Here is a 10,215-nt window from a genome sequence, read left to right on the forward strand (position 1 = left end):
GTGTGTGTGTGTGTGTGTGCCTGTGTTTGTGTGGAGCCCGCGTTGACTCACAGTTACAATAATGACTCTGGCAGCAGAGTGGATGAACAGCTCATACTGACTGTAAAAAGAGAGAAAGGAAGGAGGGCTGAGCTCACAGCGGCATCTCCATCTCATAACTCCTCTGTCGCTCATCAAGCTCTCTCACACACTTACGCAGAGAGAAGACAGCCCTGAGGAGCTCAGAACCTACAGTACAATATAATACAGGACGCCTCAGTACGGGACAGGAGTGGCTTTAAACCGGAGAAGCGGGTATGAAAACGTCTTCAAGGAGGAAGTCATTCACTGTGTCGCAGGTGACTGGCGGCTCGGTAAGTGTTTGTGTTTATTCCTGTGCTTATGTATTTGTTCTTTTTATTCATATATTTATTTTAATTTGCTTGTTATGAAGACACAGATATCATTTTAACATGCTGACCTTATGTCTTGTTACTGTGTTATTTTGCATAATGGTTCTGGTTGTTACAGAAAATGACTTAGCAGTTTCATTTTCACTCAACTTTTAAAGAACAGTAAGCCACAATCTTTCACTTTTTATTTTTCCAAGCTTTAATGGTTACCATCAAGTGAAAAAGCACAAGTCCATTAGGGTAATAGTTGACAATTTATCTGCACTTTCTCCGGGATGAGAACCAGCCCAGAATTTGGGAATTGTGTAAAATTTCTATCTTTGGTTTCTGTCTAGTAAACGCAAAGGCAGTGAGTATCATAAGGTCCTCTGCCTCTGAGCCACTGCTGAGAAACTCTTTCTCTCTGTTGCTCCATCATTACTCGCAAGAAAACGGCTCAACAACCAACCTTGACGCTGAATTATTCTGGATGTTTGTCTGCTCTAAACTTTCTCCTGCTTTCATAGCTAGATATTACGCTTCTGAACATCAGGTGACCACACCTGGATTCTGTCCTACATTGGCGGAGGTATATATTTAGCTACAGAACACTCCCTGCAAACCTCATTCTGTCATTTAAGTCCGGTGTGCAATGAAGCCTTCTTTTGTCTGTGCAGTCCCGGATCTCAGGCAAAGAAATAAAGGTCCAGAATAATTAGCAGCACAGTAGCAAGTCTTTAAAATCCCCCTGTTAGTCATCCTACCTATAGCAAATGATAGTAGTAATAGCTGTGTTTCTGTGTTATTCCTTTGCACTCTTTGTCATGCTGAGGCTCATATATATGCATGCATAATCAATGATCACCATCAATGTGTTTAAAAAAAAGCCCAGGATTTTTTTTTCTTCTGACTCATCTGTCACAAGGCTGATTGCTTTAAGTCCAGGATGTAGGGTTTTTCTCTTGACGCATGACACACTTCTAAGTTTAACCCTTTCACGTGTCACGTCAGCATTTGTTAACAGGACATTCATTTGATCGCTTCAAGCAGTATCAGAAAACTCATAGCTATGTCACACCAGTGGTTAGTACTGTGCCCTCTAAACAGGGTTTGATTGACATCACCCTCGGTCCTCAGACGGCAAAAAGTTCTGATCAGCCTGATGCTCATGTTTTGCTAATCTTAATGTAAGATTACATTAAATCTAATCTTAAAATATCTGATAATGAGCCTCTGTCTGAAACAAGCCAGAGCTCTTCTCCTTCCTCCACCTTTCCTCTGATTGGTTGGCCCCCTGTAAACAGAAGATTTTAACAGCTGCTGGGTGGGGCTTTTGTGGGAGAGGCATACCCCTGAGGTCTTCATATTAGCAGTATCTTCACTCTGTAACAGTCTAAAGCCTGATCTTTTGACCCCCACCAATTACCCCTACATACAATTCAATTCAATTTTATTTACATAGCACCAAATCACAACGACAGCTTTATATTGTAAGGTGGACCCTACAATAATACATACAGAGAATAATCAACCAATAAACAATCAAATGACCGGCTATGAGCAAGCACTTTGGCGACAGTGGGAAGGAAAAACTCCCTTTTAACAGGAAGAAACCTCCAGCAGAACCAGGCTCAGGGAGGGGCGCGGCCATCTGCTGCGACTGGTTGGGGTGAGAGAAGGAAGACAATGAAGTAATTATTATAAACTGCTATTTATTATAAGCAACCAATGTAACAGTGCGCAGACTTTTAAAAAAGATGATAGGTCTTCTTTAATAATTGAGTTTATACATATATAACATAAAATAACCATGCATATTTCATCCACGAAAGAGTTAAGTATTCACAGGTTGTAACTGGGCCAGGAAGTGGATGAACTAGTCTTCAGTGTTGTATTTTTAAGCATTCAGGGATGGTTTTCCTTACCAGTTTTCTGAATCCTAAAAGACCCCTTGGGTTCCTATCATACTTCTTTCTCATTGTCTTGGAGTAATAATCTGACATGTTGGAATTTGTGTTTACTCACTGCCTTGCCTAGAGTTAGACGCGAAGATCAATAGCATTCTCAACCCAATCTGGTAAAGGTTAAGCTGCAGCAACCAGTGAGTTATCCATTCCTGGAAACAGGGTTGGGTTTAATGTTAAGCCCCTGCTGGCGTACGTTTGATAACATCTGAGCAAAAACAATGATTCAACAGGAATTTTTCAACTGTTTTCCTTTAAAACAGAGTACCTTAATGTGAAATAAATACTTTAAAAGACTGATTTAAATCAACTTTCAGTTTGATTTACGTCACTCTGAACTTCAGAATTGTCAAATTCATCAGATGCTATTTCAGGAACTGAAATATCAGATCCTCCGTGTTTATGTCACCTCCGTCCCTCATCCCTGTGCCTCACCAGCACATAACTGCAGATGTTTCTGGGGTTATGCCTTCCACTAGTAAGGATAATTGCTTGCCCTTTAACTGAACTCGCTTAAGGGTGCTGAGGATATTTCACCTGAAGCCACAGCACCTTCAGGAAGCACTTAGTAGAATGACCCCTTCACATCCTTCTTCCTCCCTGAATCAAGCAGAGTCTCCCCTGACTTATTCTCTGCATTTTAGAGTGATGTCAAAATGACTCATTCTTGCTTTATATTCTGAGACAGCAGATGATATCAAGTAAAAGGACTGGGGAAATGAAAAATGCACTGATGACTACTGTTTCTTTGGATCCTCAGTCACCACCACAGTTTGGTGACACATTGGTGAATTCATTTCCTTTGTCTTTATTCATCCATGAATTTTTTTTTCATGATGTGGGAAGATTGCACAGAGATTAATCTTTCCCTTCATTGAAATCAAGCATTATTTTACTCTCCAGCTTTGTGTCTCTGCTTGTTGCTCCATATGTTCAGTGGGATTTGGCGAGGTGTGATGAACTTCACCCCATTTAAACTGACGTTCAAATGAAGCCATCTGAGAACGAACATGACTCAGAGCTTCATAGCTTCTGTGGTTGAAACATTATTATAAGACCTGCTAGACCTGCTGCATACCTTTATGGTGCACACTTAATTTCAGCTGTTTATTGTTCTTGGTTCAGATACTGAAAACAAAGTCTTGACGCTTTAACCCTATAAGAAAGCTGAATAGAGGATTGTCTCTATCCTATTGTTCTATCCCTGCCCTGTGAATGTTACCCAACCTGCTTCTGTGTAATTACTTAATCGCATCCCACATTTAAAGGAATAGTTACACATTTTGCATTTGTCAATTTTGTTTCTGAAAGACAAACCAGAACATTGATTGGCCTTCACCTCTCTTCACTGTAAAGATGAATCTATAGAGGATAGTTTGGTTTAGCACAGCTTACCATACAGAAACCAGGAGAAACAGCAAGGTTTGCACTTTCCTACTCATACAGAGATTCAAAACTCAGCCACCATGACACCACCCACTGTTTAATGGAGGCCTGTTGTAAAGCAGTTGCTATCTTGGTGTTTTGAAACTAGATGCGAACTCTCTGAGAAACCATATGGTTGTCAGTAACAGCACACACTGCTTTACTATCTTTTTGACTCAAATTGGGATCGTACTTTTCCAATGCTGGGTTCAGTAAAACTTGAAATTAGCAATTGAGAACATTTGGATTTACTGTTCGTTCTATAGCCACAGGAGTCGCCCCCTGCTGGCTGTTAAAAATAATGCCTTTGCATTATCAGCCTGAGCATAGACAGTAAAAGTGAAATTTGGTACAAACTCCACCATAAAACCTCCATCAGGGAGATCCAACATGTTTTCAGCATCATTTGTTGTTGGGCAAATTTCACAAAATCACGTAAAGAGATGGAACAGGTGTGAAAAGGAACAGTTGTTGGTGTGGATGTGGGTGTAGATATCTTTCTTTAACACTGTGAGCTATGAGGGCATTTCACATAGCACTGTACTTTCCAAGTGCATTTCTAGTTAGCCTACTCTTTGGTTTACATACAAATGAGATACAATACTTCACTTGTTCAATTGAGAGGTGATTATTTTTAAGCTTCACACAAACCCCGTGTGTGTTTTGGCTTTATTTTAAAAGGAGTCTGTTACACTCATTTCTAATTTATAATCTCTACTAGAGGAACTTTGCATGACTTTCAAAATAGGCAGTTCAAAATAATCTTTTTCTGTTCTTCTGTTTCCAGCAGTCTGCGCTTTTGGCTCAGAGGTTTTATTTGTATAAACACTCGCCTCATTATTTGAAGCTTTGTTCCTGTGTAACAGGAGCATCGACTAATACAGTGGTTTTCAAAAAAAAAATTCTTGATTGCCCTCTTAAGAAATCAAAAACGTTTACATCCTACGTCTTAGTTCAAGAACCACTGTCTAGATCAGGGGTGTCAAACTCAAATACACAGTGGGCCAAAATTCAAAACTGGAACAAGGTCGCGGGCTAACATTAATATTTATGGAGGAAAAAAATCTTCCTCCAGATTTAAGAATGAATCTTTTCTTTTGGACTCAAACAAGTTTTGCTGAAAAACTGATTATGGAACAAGCAAAGCTTAATACTAAACGATATATATATTAGCTGTATAATACCAGCAGGCCAGCTCTAATAATAATTTGGTATGGCTTTGCGGGCCAAATGTAATTAGGCTGCGGGCCAAATTTGGCCCGCGGGCCAGAGTTTGACACCTATGGTCTAGATTATAATCAGAAATGTCCTAAAAAGCCAGATTTAATGTTCAGAAATAGCATTACTGATGTGTAAATATCGCCTGTGTTATCATTCTTTATTTTCATGCATTTCATGATGCACAGTGTGACGTTGGTCAGCAGCCTGATTCAGATTTTTTTGTCGTTTGCAGCAGAGGTCTGCACAATCAGGTAGGTGGAGCACCAGGAGGCACCCAGGAGTTTCCAACCAGCTTTGCTGAGGTGGTTTCTCCAAAAACATCCCTTCGGATCCGAGCTAAATTCCTTGCACCACTTCTGTCATGGCTCTAGCCGGCTGTGTAACCACACCCTCTGGTGTTCATCTGGGAAATTAGCAACTGAACAAATACAGCCAGCTTCCGTCCTCAAACAGCAGCAGCCTTTGAGCTACACCTGCATCCACTTTGCTAAAGGAAGCTTGCCAGGCCATGAATATACAAGAATGTCCTTTTCTGTATTAAACCTATTAACAGTGTCAATCAGAAGACTTGTTGAGTAAAGAACTGCACTCAGAAACTGATTTCATTTGGTGACGTAGATGTTTGTACACAGTCTCTAGCACCATATGAAATCAGTGTTCTGGGAGGTGGACTATCAGACTCTGTACATGAATAAACTGAAATATGATGCCATGAAAGTAGGTCGCATTTGTTTGAATTGCATCCGGTTTCTACTGCCTCGCTGCTCAAAGGTGCTGACTGGCTTCTTAAGTCTTCATCAAAATTGTGCCTCAATTCTTCTGTGAACTCTTTCCCCTGATGGTAAATGTATTATTGAACTTCTGATTTTGTTAAATAAAGATAAACTTATATTTTGTGTTTATAAAGAATGTAATTTTTTTATATGGGTTTTTGTATTGTGTTTAATAAAGGTAAAGATCAATAAAGCACACACAAGCAGCTACTGCCTATGTTCTGAAATTAGTTGAAACGACTGGTGAATGGTGTCCAAGTGAGGACTTGTTAAAGATATTTACCATTTAGATGCCTTAAAGTCATTTACCAATAATGTCTTTAATAAAGTAAAAGTTAAATTAAGGTTTCATGGATGAAATATTGGGTTTGGGTTTGATTCTCTTCTCTCCCTGGGCACATCTGTGTGGAGTTTGAATGTTCCCTGTGTTTCCAAAGAGCAGGACTCCTCTGGGTGACAATGCTTTGTTCATACAAGGAGTCAGAGGAGAATGGCCAGACTGCTTTGGGCTGATATTACAGCAAAAGTACCTCAAATAACAACTCACCCTAGCCAAGGGGTGCAGAAGAGCATCTCCTAATCTACAACACTTCAAAAGCTTGAAGCAGATGGGCTACAGCAGCACAAGACGAGACTGGGTGCCACACCTGTTAGATCATAACAGGAAAGTGAGGTTACAGTTCACAGGGGCTCAACAAAACTGGACAATAGAAGATGAAAAAATGTTACTCTCGATTTCTGCTGCTACAATCGAATACTAAGGTCAGAATTTGGTATAAACAGCATAAAAGCATGGACTTGTCCTGGCTTGGATCAACGGTTCAGGCTGGTGGTGCTGGTGTAATGGTGTGACAAATGTTTTCTGGACACACTATAGGCCCCTTTGTATCACTTGAATATTGCTTAAATGCCAGAGCCTGCCTGAGTATTGCTGCTGTCGCAAAGCTCAGATCATTTTAAAACTGGTTTCTTGAATATGACAAGTTCATACTTCAAATCATCAGATTTCAATCCAACAAAGTGCTTTTGAGATGGGGGAGAACAGCAGATTCACACCATCTTCAGAAAATGTGTGACACTATCATATCAATGTGGACTTAAATGTCTGAGGAAAGTTTCAAGCTCAAGCTTGTTGATTCTCTCCTATGAAGAGTTAAGGGAAGACAAAAGGGGGTCAAATCAAGTAATAATAAGTTATACTTAATAAAGTGACTGTGCATTGTTCTCACAAACTGCAAGGCATGAATACAAAGATACGCTACAAGCTTTGTGCAGATGAGATGGCAACGTTTAGATGGGAATGCTGGGATTTTACTGATAATAACTTTCACAACATTAGATATCTGAGTCTGAGAAAAGACAAGTACCATTTTATATGCTGATGTTATATATTTCTCAGTTAGAAAAACTAAATAATATAGGCCCTGGAGCAAAAATAAGGTGTGTGTCTAAAACAACGTGCACTACAGACTTATTACCTGAATAAACTTTATTGTCAAGTGTCTAAACACAAAAAAAAGGAATTTACCTCAGGCTATCAAAAAGCCACGAGCAGTCAGAGAGGAGCTGTAAATAATAACAATCAACAATAATTATAATAATATTGACACTGACAATAAATAAGACAAATAAGATTAAAAATAAACTAAATAGAGTAAAGAGAAAATGGCAGCGTGAGGAGTGTGTACTGGGCATTACAAACCTGGTATTATCGAAGAAAAAACACTTGAAATGAAAATAACAAAAGGGATTAGTTACTCAATTAGTCTTGCACTACTGTGCCTCTGCCTCAACTAAGCCGACCTGTTATCATTTCTCAGGAGTCATGCGTCAGAGGCACTGCAGGGCAGGCCATAACTATGTGCCATGACCATATAGAAGGTTAGTACCATAAAAATACCACTGAATCCACTTACAGTATGAAAGATGGATTTCGCTATGGCTCCACTATATTTTGCAGTCAAATACTACACTTTGTTAACCATAACATATACTTATAAGTCTTTATTATTTTTCAAATTTTGTAATATAAATCTAATATTGCATGCTGTATTATTATAATTAGTGCTTATTGGCAGAATGCAAGCAATTAAAATAATCTCCAAGTAAAAAAGAAAAAAGCATAAATCATATGAACAGTCATGAATCAAAAATAAGGGTGCGTTTGTTAAATTAAATATTATTGGACCCTGTGCCACCCTATTTCAAAAGCCATGGAAAAACCCCGGCCCATGCTAATGTCTACACTGTCTTTCCTGTGGCCCACCCTGCCCCTCCTGTGGCCTACCCCCCACATTTCAAAAACCAAGGAAACACCCCTGGTAACATCAAGGCAGCCTCTAGGATCGGACCAATGATCTGAAAGTAAGCCTGAAAAGGCGGGAACCGCTAGCTTAATGGATGATAGCTTCCAATTTGCTTTATGTTAAGAGGGTGGACTCTGATGCCCAGACGAAGGAATAATTTGGTTGCTTAAGGAAAAATGTCTTCATTTCAGTTCAGTTTAAGACGGTTTATCACGGAGAGACTAGCTGCTGTTGCTGAGGAAATCTCCTCAGAAGTTGAAAAAAGGATCCTCCAGTATCAGAAGGAGATCAGTACTCACCAACTGCTGAAGGTCACCCAGAAACCAGAGATAAGAGGACACATAGTAGGTATGAAGAACTGTCAGCTAACAAAGGAATATATGAAGTACTTACTTTTTTAATGTAAAAATGCATAATTACCACTACCACTGCTACACTGTTAACATATTTATGACTCAGCGTTACTGTACCTGTATTATAATCAATCCAGTCCCATGTAAAATATCTATATAAAACTGTGATGCTATATTTGTTGCAGTTTCTGCCACCCTCATGGCTGGATCTCACTTGAAAAGACATTTTTAATGGCAGTTAGATTTTTTACCTTAATAAAGAAGGTATTTAAAAGTCACTTTGCCTTAAAGCTGACTGCGGCTGCGAGTTTGTAACAGAGATATTCTTTCTGGCCCAAAATGATTTGGTATTGTTCAGCCCTGTCTCTAGAAAATTTGTGAAATCGTAACAAAATCTTTTTTGTGTCCATCAACATAAATTGTTATATTTTAGATGAAACCATATTTTTGGAAAAGATAATCAAGAACTTTTTAATGTGTACCCCTAAACAAATAACGTATTTTTCTATCAACAAAAATGACCTGGTGTGACAGTCTGCCAACTTAATCCTCCACCACTCCTTCGACTTTTAGATGCAGACTTCCTTTGCTTTTCAAAGAGGACACGAGAGCATGAGAGCACACTGATAGAAAAATCGTGGGTTGACAAAATACTGTTGAGATATTCATGGCCAGAAATACAAATACATAGCTTATGGGCTGTCAGTATGTCACGACTGCTGTGAGACCAAGTATTGTACATACAAATAATATTCTTTGAGATACGTTTCACAGATTATAGGCCAGTAAGTAATTACAACAGTTTAAATACCAGATCTGGCATACCCCAAATGTTATTTTACAACACTTCATTTCTATGGGGTAAAAATGGCATCCTCAGCCTTTCTAGGTATAAATAGTTACGAGTGCTAAACAAGAAGAGTTCCCAGATGGTACAGTGGACACGTGTGTGACTCCTGTGATTAAAGCATCTTTCTTTCAGCTTAACGAGTGAACCGTCAGCTCGTTCAAACACACGTTTAAGTCCGTTTGGCTCGACACCACCGAACAGAGGCAGCAATATAACATGGCTAACATTAACAGTGCAATGGATCCTGCTTGTGCCGTGATATTCAGGACTGCAAACCGGGCAGCATTCACTGACTTTCAGCTTGTTGTGATTGTGGATATATGACTGACTTTAATTATCCACAAAATCATCACATTCTCTGTCAGATTAAGGTCGACTATTGTATTATTATATTTTAAAGGCTTTAAAACCAAGTAAACGCTGAAAGTACAAACATCGCTAATGGCAAATAACTTTGCCGACATGTGGCCAACAGTAATGTTTTAATGTTCCTCATTATTAAACATTTGCACATAAATAAGTGACATAATATTTAGTACTTACTTTTCACAGTTTACTCTTCGGCCGCTCCGCTTCTGCCGTTTGCGGCAAAATTATCCACACCGACTGCCGCGCTATGAATTGTGGGATATGTTGGGCCACAAAGTCTACACTGCCACAGCCTTAAAATTCAGGGAAATGAAGGACACATTTGAGGGATGCATTTCGAGCAGCCTTCAAATTGGGACAGCCTTCGGCGCGCTGCTGTGACGTGATCGGCCTTAAAATGCGGCCTTTAAGGCTGCACACCCTGAATTGGGATACAGCCACCATCTTTATTTTCCAGAAGGTATTTTCCCCAAACCCTGAAAAGCCTGATTTAGAAGAGAAACAGGCATAAAGCTATCAGTGGGATGGAGAGAGCATGTCCCCACAATGTTTAGACATCATGCATTTGTCCCCTCCACTAAAA

General features: G+C 39.5%; 1 long non-coding RNA gene across 1 annotated transcript in view; it reads left to right on the top strand.

Annotated features, from left to right (window-relative positions):
* LOC121815681 overlaps positions 1–7,697 on the top strand; it is a 9,039-nt gene extending 1,342 nt beyond the window's left edge. The window contains exons 2-3 of the long non-coding RNA XR_006055278.1: positions 200–353; positions 5,214–7,697. This is a non-coding gene — a long non-coding RNA (uncharacterized LOC121815681). The remainder of the gene's footprint in view (positions 1–199; positions 354–5,213) is intronic.
* Positions 7,698–10,215: the final 2,518 nt, after the last annotated feature.

Source organism: Haplochromis burtoni, unplaced genomic scaffold (assembly GCF_018398535.1).
Source record: "Haplochromis burtoni strain Fernald_Lab_line unplaced genomic scaffold, NCSU_Asbu1 Contig_272, whole genome shotgun sequence".
In the NCBI taxonomy this organism is placed as follows: domain Eukaryota; kingdom Metazoa; phylum Chordata; class Actinopteri; order Cichliformes; family Cichlidae; genus Haplochromis; species Haplochromis burtoni.